Genomic DNA, 10,995 nt, shown 5'->3' with positions numbered 1-10,995 from the left:
TAAGCGCACTGGAAAAAAACAGCGCACGGGGCGCAGCCCGGCAATATAATGGATACTAACAGGATACAATCACAACTGTCCTGAGTAACAATAAACAATCCCGCACGAGAACCCCAACTGAAAATACACACTAAATAACCCCCCACGAATGACAAACACAAAACAGGTGCGGGATAGACAGACAAAACCAAAAGACACAGAAATGTAAATGTAAATGTAAACAACGATCGGTGGCAGCTAATAGGCCGGCGAGCGCCGCCCGACCGAGGAGGGGCGCCACCTTCGTTAGATACTGTGACATGTTTAAATAAAGGTTAAATACATTTTTTTTTATGTAACTTCATTACACCGTTACACTGGCATACAAACTCGGTAGCATAGAGTTGATAATACATATGACGTTGGGAAATAGTGCATTGTGGGTAGTTTAGAAGATTTCCCGAAATAAGTTAATACATTTGTAATAATGCAAACACATAACTGTTTGTACTTATAGGTAACCATATCGTGACTACAACTAAGTTACTAAGTCTTTAACCACACTGTGTTGTTACACTGGTGAGTAAAAACGAATGCTTCCTACCCTTTAACTTGTTGTCTGACAATAAAATAATCATTTTACTCAACTGCGTTACCCACTCCAGTCAGCAGATGGCGGTGTGGGAATTTAAGGTAATGCTGTTGGTGTGACGTATAATGTAGTGGACGGAACTCTTCTTTCAACAGCAACAATAGTTATTCAGACACCTCGGTAGCTTGTAGACAAAATAGCCGAACAATAAAGCTCTTTAGACGCTTTCGTGTATATTAGCCACTGTGTTTAAACCCCACTTCTGTCGTCTAGTTAGTTATCAGATTTAATTTCATATTTACGGTGTTGTTATTATTCAGCTAGCGGGCTGGTTAAGTTAGCATTAGCCTAGCTAGCTAACATCCCGACCATGCGGTTACTGAGCTACTCTCCTGCTAAAGAAGAGAACATCACAGTAAAACAAGAAGTAGAGGGTGAGGCCATTACTGTGAAAGAAGAAAAAGACGCGTTCAGAGTGAAAGAAGAGGAGGATGCAGTTTATGGAGTGAAAGAGGAAGAGGGGGAGATGACTGTTACATCGATAAAGGAGGAGGAAGAAGAGGAGGAAACTGGACACCTGGGCCCGGTTTCCCAAACGCATCTTAAAGCATCCAATGGTTCTAACGGTGAACTTAGCCATAAGATGGTTTTGAGAAACCGTTCCCTGATTAACACTAGTAAGTAGTGTCTTAAAAACAGAGGCACAAACTCTGCAGTTGTTGAACTGATGTTTGGTGTTAAAGCAGAAATCTGCAATAGCTACATCCATATTGTGACTTTTAAATTCTTAATTTATAGCCATTGATTGTTGAAGAATATAACACATTACTCATGAGCTTAGTTCAACTGTTGTACCCCATCAGAACCCCAAATAACCTTTTTTTTACTCCAAATGTTTAGAAATGTAAACCAACACTGTATAGCCTCAACATAGTTAAAACTATAATGTTGATATCATGGATGGTCAGTCCTTGCATGCATAGGTCTGTCTATGAATTTGAAAGTAGTTACATTTCTCCAACCCCATAATCATCTTATAACCAAAACAGTGGTGGAATGACTGCTTTTTATTTTATGAACTGCAGATTGCTGGGTTGTGTGGGTTTTTTCAACAGTAACAAAATGGCTGCCCAGAGGCTTGGTTTGGTAAACAGCTGAGGGATGGGGGAAGGACGAGTGTAACCACTCAAATGTATTCATCCAGGATGTCATAATGATAGTTTAACCAGGTTTCTAGGATATATAGTATATTCTAAAATTCATCCATTATGTCATAATGATAGTTTAACCAGGTTTCTAGGCTATATAGTATATTCTAGAATTCATCCATGATGTCATAATGATAGTTTAACCAGGTTTCTAGGATATATAGTATATTCTAGAATTCATCCATGATGTCATAATGATAGTTTAACCAGGTTTCTAGGCTATATAGTATATTCTAGAATTCATCCATGATGTCATAATGATAGTTTAACCAGGTTTCTAGGCTATAAAGTATATTCTTGAATTCATCCATGATGTCATAATGATAGTTTAACCAGGTTTCTAGGATATATAGTATATTCTAGAATTCATCCATGATGTCATAATGATAGTTTAACCAGGTTTCTAGGATATATAGTATATTCTAGAATTCATCCATGATGTCATAATGATAGTTTAACCAGGTTTCTAGGCTATATAGTATATTATAGAATTTCCAGTGTAGATTTCCTGTGGAGGCAAATTATTAGAGCTGTTGATAAGTCATTGTATAATATTCAGCCAATTGTTTTTCATGCCATTACATTAAAGGCAAGACATACCTAGATTCAATTACATTCATGAACTGGTTTGAAACCACTCGGGAGCCCCAAAATCATGTTCTAGTGCTGTCCCCAACTAAAATACATCTTGGTCAACCAAGAGTCATCTGTTCTTTCTGCCAATCGCCCCATGTGTTTTTATACAATCAACTATATGTACTGAACTTGTCTGATGCTTTAAGCATGCTATTTGATTAAATAATTAAAACACACAAATGACTGGAGGGAGCCAGTCGTCAACGTAACCTGACCTAGAGGGAGCCAGTCGTCAACATGACCTGACCTAGAGGGAGCCAGTCGTCAACATGACCTGACCGGAGGGAGCCAGTCGTCAACATGACCTGACCGGAGGGAGCCAGTCGTCAACATGACCTGACCGGAGGGAGCCAGTCGTCAACATAACCTGACCGGAGGGAGGGAGCCAGTCGTCAACATAACCTGACCGGAGGGAGGGAGCCAGTCGTCAACATAACCTGACCGGAGGGAGGGAGCCAGTCGTCAACATAACCTGACCGGAGGGAGGGAGCCAGTCGTCAACATAACCTGACCGGAGGGAGGGAGCCAGTCGTCAACATAACCTGACCGGAGGGAGGGAGCCAGTCGTCAACATAACCTGACCGGAGGGAGGGAGCCAGTCGTCAACATAACCTGACCGGAGGGAGGGAGCCAGTCGTCAACATAACCTGACCGGAGGGAGGGAGCCAGTCGTCAACATAACCTGACCGGAGGGAGGGAGCCAGTCGTCAACATAACCTGACCGGAGGGAGGGAGCCAGTCGTCAACATAACCTGACCGGAGGGAGGGAGCCGACCAGTTCTGAAAGCCTTTAGCCGTACCCTCATCCTACTCCTCTGGTGATGTAGAGGTTATCCCAGGCCCTGTGTGTCCCCAGGCGCTCTCATTTGTTGACTTCTGTAACCGTAAAAGCCTTGGTTTCATGCATGTTAACATCAGAAGCCTCCTCCCTAAGTTTGTTTTACTCACTGCTTTAGCACACTCCGCCAACCTTGATGTCCTTGATGTGTCTGAATCAGGAGGAGCAATCTACTGCAGAGATTAAAGTTCTATCATACTTTCCAGGTCTAAGCCCAAACAGTTCGAGCTTCTAATTTTAAAAATGAATCTCTCCAGAAATAAGTCTCTCACTGTTGCCGCCTGTTATAGACCCCCCTCAGCTCCCAGCTGCCCTGGACACCATATGTGAATTGATTTCCCCCCATCTATCTTCAGAGTTCGTTCTGTTAGGTGACCTAAACTGGGATGCCTGGTTGTTGTTTAAAAGTAATTTCCTCACCACCTTATATAAGCATGCCCCTTTCAAAAAATGTAGAACTAAGGACAGATATAGCCCTTGGTTCACTCCAGACCTGACTGCCCTCGACCAGCTCAAAAACATCCTGTGGCGTACTGCACTAACATCGAATAGTCCCCGCGATATGCAACTTTTCAGAGAAGTCTGGAACCAATACACACAGTCAGATAGGAAAGCAAAAGCTAGATTTCTCAAACAGAAATGTACATTTGCATAGCTCTAACTCCCAAACGTTTTGGGACACTGTAAAGTCCATGGAGAATAAGAGCACCTCATCCCAGCTGCCCACTGCACTGAGGCTAGGAAACACTGTCACCACCGATAACTCCACGATAATCGAGAATTTCAATAAGCATTTCTCCACGGCTGGCCATGCTTTCCTCCTGGCTACCCCAACCCCGGCCAACAGCTCCCCACCCACCGCAGCTACTTGCCCGAGCCTCCCCAGCTTCTCCTTCATCCAAATCCAGATAGCTGATGTTCTGAAAGTGTTGCAAAACCTGGACCCGTACAAATCAGCTGGGCTAGACAATCTGGACCCTCTCGTTCTCAAATTATCCGCAGCCATTGTCAAATTATTTTAACATTCATTACAGACGTCAATTGTTGTCCAACATTATGGCGCCGCTGTTGGCATCACCTTTTACAGTGGATTTCTGCTGTTGTGGGCCTTTAATCATCTGACTTTGTTGTTCACACAGGAGAGAAACTTAACTATTGTGGATCCTCTGGGGAGCCTCAACAACCTCATGATGCTGAAGAGGCAGAGAAGAGTCTCTCCACATCAGAACACCTCAAGAAACACCTGCAGAGATGCACAGGGAAGAGAACTCACTGCTACTCTGACTGTGGGAAGAGATTCACCTCCTCATCAGGCATTACAATTCATCAGAGAACACACACAGGAGATAAATCTTTTAGCTGTACTCAATGTGGGGTGAGTTTTAGTCAATCTAGCTATCTGACTACACACAGACGAGAACACACAGGAGAGAAATCTTATAGCTGTGGTCAATGTGGGAAGAGGTTTGTTTCATCTAGCCATCTGACAGTACACAAGAGAATACACACAGGAGAGAAACCTTATAGCTGTGGTCAATGTGGGAAGAGTTTTGGTCAATCTCACCATCTGGTATCACACCAGAGAACACACACAGGAGAGAAACCTTATAGCTGTGGTCAATGTGGGAAGAGGTTTGCTGCATCTAGCACTCTGACTCAACACCAGAGAATACACACAGGAGAGAAATCTTATAGCTGTGATCAATGTGGGAAGAGTTTTACTACATCTTGCTACCTGACTTCACACCAGAGAATGCACACAGGAGAGGTACCGTATAGCTGTAATCAATGTGGGAAGAGTTTTACCACATCTGGCTCTCTGACTTCACACCAGAGAACGCACACAGGAGAGAAAGCTTATATCTGTGGTCAATGTGGGAAGAGTTTTGTTTCATCTAGCTGTCTGACAGTACACAAGAGAACACACACAGGAGAGAAATCTTATAGCTGTGACCAGAGATAATCTGATAAAAGACTTCTGATCAAATATCAGAAAATACATAGATGAAGGAGTTGTTTCATGATATCAATGAATTAATGTCACAATGTAGAATGTTTTATCATTGTAGAAGGAGAATTTTAATGATGTCAGAATGTAGAACCCTAAACGTTTGTCCCCTGTTCTATTGATTTCAACATGATGTGGATATTAGCCTCAGGGGGAAAATCCAGGTTCTGAATTGAGAGAGTAACTGTTTATGTGATTTAACAAAAAGTGATTAACAAAAAAAGAGTTGTTACACTTACCACGTTGGTGACCCACTGGAATCACAATGCAACACTTCAAAATGTAGCTAGCTGTTTTCTATAAATTGTCCTCTAACAAGTGATGTACACATTATTCCCAGATTCCGTGTGGTTTTTGAGCTGTTACTTTTAACAGGACTTGCAACCTCATCTCCCTCCTCTCGCACAATTGATTTCAACATGATATCGATGAGTTATGACATAAGTGTTGTGTTCCTTTGTTTAGCGACCCCTAAATTGAAATGCATCACTCCAAAATGTAGCTGACTGTCTTCTGCAGGTTGTCCTCTAACCAGTGAGGTAAAAGATATCTCCCATTTCCATGTGTTTTTTTTTAGTTGTGTTAGTTTCAACAGCACGAACAACCTGATTTAATCCCTAATCGATATCAGTGATTTATTGCTACTTGTGCAGTTTTATAAAGGTGCTTGTTTAAAAATTCCAAGTAATATGATTATTGTGGCAGATGTTTGTGTTTATTGCACATTTTATGTTTACGTTTTCAATTTATCACAAACTGTTTTTGCATATTGGTTAATGATTTGGACACGTTAAAACTGTGTTTTGACATTGGGGCTATCCCACCTAGCAACATGTCATTGAAAAGACTTTGAAAATAAGACTATGCAACCAAATATTTCATATTTACATTTCATGGAACATTTAGTAATCATAATTATTTATGTAACCAACTGACCATTTTTTGGTACAATTATATTGACATTGTTGCCCTGCTTTTAAAATATCAGGGTTCATTTCAGATGTGCCAACCCAAATGTACTAGAGCATGACTTTGGGGACTGGGCCCCGATCCAACAACAAGCTCTGCAGTGAGGTGGAAAGTTACTATGGATATTGCAGGAGTTTCTTCTTGAAATCAGACATGTCCATGATAAGGACAACTTGGTTGCTGATTGTCTCAATGGTGGGCAGTCAAAAAGACTTGTGTTGTGCATTTAACCAGTGCTTAAAGCATGGATCACAATTTATTTTGACTGCACGTTTTTCCGTATTGGAGATGTGGTTTGTTTGGGCTCGTTCCAAGGGGACGAGAGTTCTAGAAGCTAGTGGGTTTTAGGATTCTATGGAAAGAAAATGGCTCTTAAAAATTATGCAATTGTAAATTATTATTTAGAAATACGTGTTTTTAATTGTTGACAGCCAGTAGACACCATGTTTATATTGTAGAAGGTGAAGCATTGTGAAGCATTAAGTGAAATGGAAGTTGTGGAGATCTGAATGATCGGCTATGAAAAGCCAACTGACATTTACTCCTGAGGTGCTGACCTGTTGCACCCTCGACAACCACTATGATTATTATTTTTTGACCCTGCTGATCATCTATGAACATTTGAACATCTTGGCCATGTTGTTATAATCTCCACCCGGCACAGCCAGAAGAGGACTGGCCACCCCTCAGAGCCTGGTTCCTCTCTAGGTTTCTTCCTAGGTTCTGGTCTTTCTAGGGAGTTTTTCCTAGCCACCGTGCTTCTACCCCTGCATTGCTTGCTGTTTGGGGTTTTAGGCTGGGTTTCTGTACAGCACTCTGTGACATCAGCTGATGTAAGAAGGGCTTCATAAATACATTTGATTGATTGATTGTACAACTGAACACATTCAACTGAAATGTGCCTTGGGCACATATTGGTGTCACCTCGTTAGTCAGTATGTGTTACACCTGTGCTGGCTTGTCCATCTCGTTAGTGGGAAGGTGTTTCACCTGAGCTGGTCCAGGTTCTATTTAAGAGTGTCTGGCCCAGTGCTCCAGTTGTCTTGATAGATGTGGAGAGTCAACACCTTTAGTTGCTCCACCTTTTTGGTTTGCTTCCTGTCTTTAAGTTTGGTGTGGGTTTTTCTTTTGTTTGCCTCTTCTTGGGCAGATTTAGTGGGTCTCATGGTGGGTGTCTTTTAGGTCCCAGTTGTTGTTACTAGTCAACTTCCAGTGGACACCCCCATAGTGTCTTTCAGAGCCCCTCCTAAAAAACAAGTTATATTTTGGGTTGGATATTGCATCATATTGTTAATATTTTAATCAATGGCATTTCCTTACAATGCTCATTAGTCTTTCAGTTGTTATTATTGTTTTTTATCCTCATATTTGTGTACTAAATATTTCTGATTATTTTCATCGTTTTTTCCTGTGAAGCCATTGTGTTGCATCCATGTCTGACATGTGCTGTATAAATAAAGCTTGATTTGATTTGAACATATTGTAAAACAAATTAACCCAATGACCGACAATCAACAAACTCTTGGTCCACCTTAGTATGAAAAACTGTATCAATCCCACTTTTCCAGCCTGCTGAAGGCATGGTGGGGTGGTAAACACCACCCCCGGCTCTACCAGGGGCTTGAGGTGGTCTCCCACAGCTCTGCTTATGTCATGTTCTGTGGCCTTGCTGTTCCATTTCTTGACTGCCCCTGCAACACAGAAACACATTTAGTCATATTATATAAAACACTCAAAGCAATGGATATGGAGCATCTATGGCCTCAGTTACACCTGGCACCTAAATGTGACTTCTGATCACTCCAAGCTGCATTAGGTTCAGATCTACCAGGATGGGCCTTTGACATAGTCTGGATGCAGTCAGGCCACTGATTATGCATCAGCAATGTAAAGAGATGGGGTGAATGAGGGGAAAAGTAAATTTGACACAAATTACCTTCATAAATCAAATCAAATGTTATTGGTCACATACAGGTGTTCAGATGTTATTGCAGGTGTAGCGAAATGCTTGTCCTTCTAGTTCCCACAGTGCAGTAATATCTAACAAGTAATATCTAACAATTTCACAACAAATACCTAATACACACAAATCTAAGTAAATGAATGGAATTAGGAATATATAAATATATGGATAAACAATGTCAGAGCAGCATAGACTGAGATACAGTGGGGGGAAAAGTATTTGATCCCCTGCTGATTTTGTACGTTTGCCCACTTACACTTTCACTGACAAAGAAATGATCAGTCTATCATTTTAATGGTAGGTTTATTTGAACAGTGAGAGACAGAATAACAACAACAAAAAATCCTGAAAAACGCATGTCAAAAATGTTATAAATTGATTTGCATTTTAATGAGTGAAATAAGTATTTGACCCCTTTAACTTGTTGTCTGAAGATAAAATGTACATTTTACTGAACTGCGTCCAGTCAGCAGATGGACTAGATGCCTCTTAGGCCGCCCATTGTGACTCCATCAAGAATTCAGCAGAGCAAGTTTGTATGAAGGTCTGGTTATTAAATGGGTACATAGTTCAATAGTAATATCCTCTAAAACGCTCTGGTGACAAACTTTGCTGCCCTGTTTCCAGTTGTCCACATGTCTGGGAGAACCTATTCAAGTAAGTAAATAGATTTTGAAAATGTAAAAAAAAAACGATGTATTATTAGCTAACTAGCTACAGTGCAGGCTAACTCAAATGAGCTGCTAAATGAGTTAGCTATCTAGCCAACTTCACATACTGTATAGATAGATAGATAGCTGGTGATATTTAATTCACTTAGCTAGCTAACGTCATATTAGCTATCTTGATGTATTTATCACTGTAAAAAACAAACTCCAAATGCATTTGTAGGTAGCTAGCTAACAGCCATGGAGGAGGGTGAAAGGATAGCAGCCCCAACTGTCAGTGAGAGAGGAGGCTATTCTGGATAGGGCAGGTACTTTTGTGTAGTTCCTGTCCCTAGAAGTGAGGACGGAGATAATAGTAACATAATATTCAGTGTGGTGTAATTTGACTATAATGAAGTCTGTTTCTTGTGAGGTTGTCTGTCCTCAGATAAAGAGCTCTATGAAAGCCAGTCTACATATGAAGAGGTCCCAATGAAGAGCAGTGGTTCTCAGTCCTGGGGACTCAGAGGGGAACATTGTTGTTTTTGCCTTCACACTGCACAGCTGATTCAAATGATTCAAACTCATCATCAAGCTTCAAGTGGTATTTATGTTTTCATTTGTGATGCCGTCCTTGATATGATCCTGTTATTGTCACATGCTACACATGTACATATGTGTGCCCATGCATCTAACAACCCAATGTTATCATGATTTGTTATCAGGGATATTATACTTTAGTAATCCACAATGACCTAGTGATGTAACAGTCTAATAATTACATTGTCTTCCATATTTCTACAGATACCTTGTAACTGGAGATTCCTTCAAAACGATTGCCTACAGTTACCGTGTAGGGCACTGCAAGGTTGGGTGACCAGGGTCATCTGGGACTGCCTCCTGGAGGAATTCAGGTGTGTGAAGGCTACCTGTGTCCTGCGTAACTTCATGAGGATGGACACGAGGACCCTAGACTACACTATGCACAACCAAAGGCTCTTTTAAGAGCCATTCACATTGCAATAAGAGTATTCTTCTATTTACTGAGCTATGTCAACTGCAGCTAATCAATTCACAGTTTCTCTCCCTTTGATTTCTACTTCTCAGGTGAGGGTGCTGTTTAGGTAAAGGTGTGATGTCTGTGCAAAAACAAAACAGGCTATTTTAAATCACCCATATTGAAAAAATGTAGAACAATTAGACACCCTATAACCCACACCTCCACACTCATGTATCAATCTGATTGATGGATTGTGTTGTGCAGTAAGCAGGTTCAGGTGTATAACTGTGGCTCCTTCCACCTTCAAAGAATAGGCAAGAGGGCCAACCATGGAGAATAGTAAGACACTTCATTATTTCTATAACTACGCTATATTGTTTGTCCTTGTGTGTCCATTCATGTTTTTCAGCATAAAGTACTCTGCAGCCACTTAGTGTGGTGTGGACACCAGGTGAGGCCACACAGAGATTCCTGTTGAACACTGTCGCTTTAACTACCTTATTTTCTCAATAACAGTCTCTCTCCTTCACTTCATCCCTCTCTCCTCTTTTCCCTAAATCCTCTAGGTTATATCAGCTGTGTCGGTGAACTCCTCCTGCATCTGAACTGGCTACATAGAGGGCACAGCATGATCAGAGGTGAGAGGTCACTTGGTCAGCTCAACAGGAAGTATTATTAAAGAGATGATTTACATTAATGATCCAAGGTCAGTTTATATTATACAGGAAGTATTATTAAAGAGATGCTTTACATTGAAATACAGATAGAGATGTAGTTAGTCCCAGAGTTAATGATCCAAGGTCAGTTTTTTATTTCACCTCCTGATTGATGACTAACAATGTTAGAATAAAAAATAAAAACACAAGGTTTAAACATGCTCTCTCTCTCCATCTGTCTCTCGTCTGCAGGTATGTTTTGATGTGAGAGGATGCCAACCCCCAGTCCCATCATCACCACCTCACCTGCTTTTAAGAACCTTTGGGCCGACGAGAGACACTATTATGTAATTGTGATGAACTGAGAGAATATTTATGTAGCACTGTGATTCATTAATCATGTGCTGCCTTCCCTGCTCCTATGTGCTTACCTCTTTCCCTTTCTGTCTTTTACACCTCTCTCACCACCTCCTCTTTCTTCCTCTGTTTTTATAATGCA

The sequence above is a fragment of the Salmo trutta genome, unplaced genomic scaffold (genome assembly GCF_901001165.1).
Source record: "Salmo trutta unplaced genomic scaffold, fSalTru1.1, whole genome shotgun sequence".
NCBI classification, from domain to species: Eukaryota; Metazoa; Chordata; class Actinopteri; order Salmoniformes; family Salmonidae; genus Salmo; species Salmo trutta.
The sequence above is the reverse complement of the archived record's forward strand: the minus strand, read 5'-3'. Positions refer to the sequence as shown.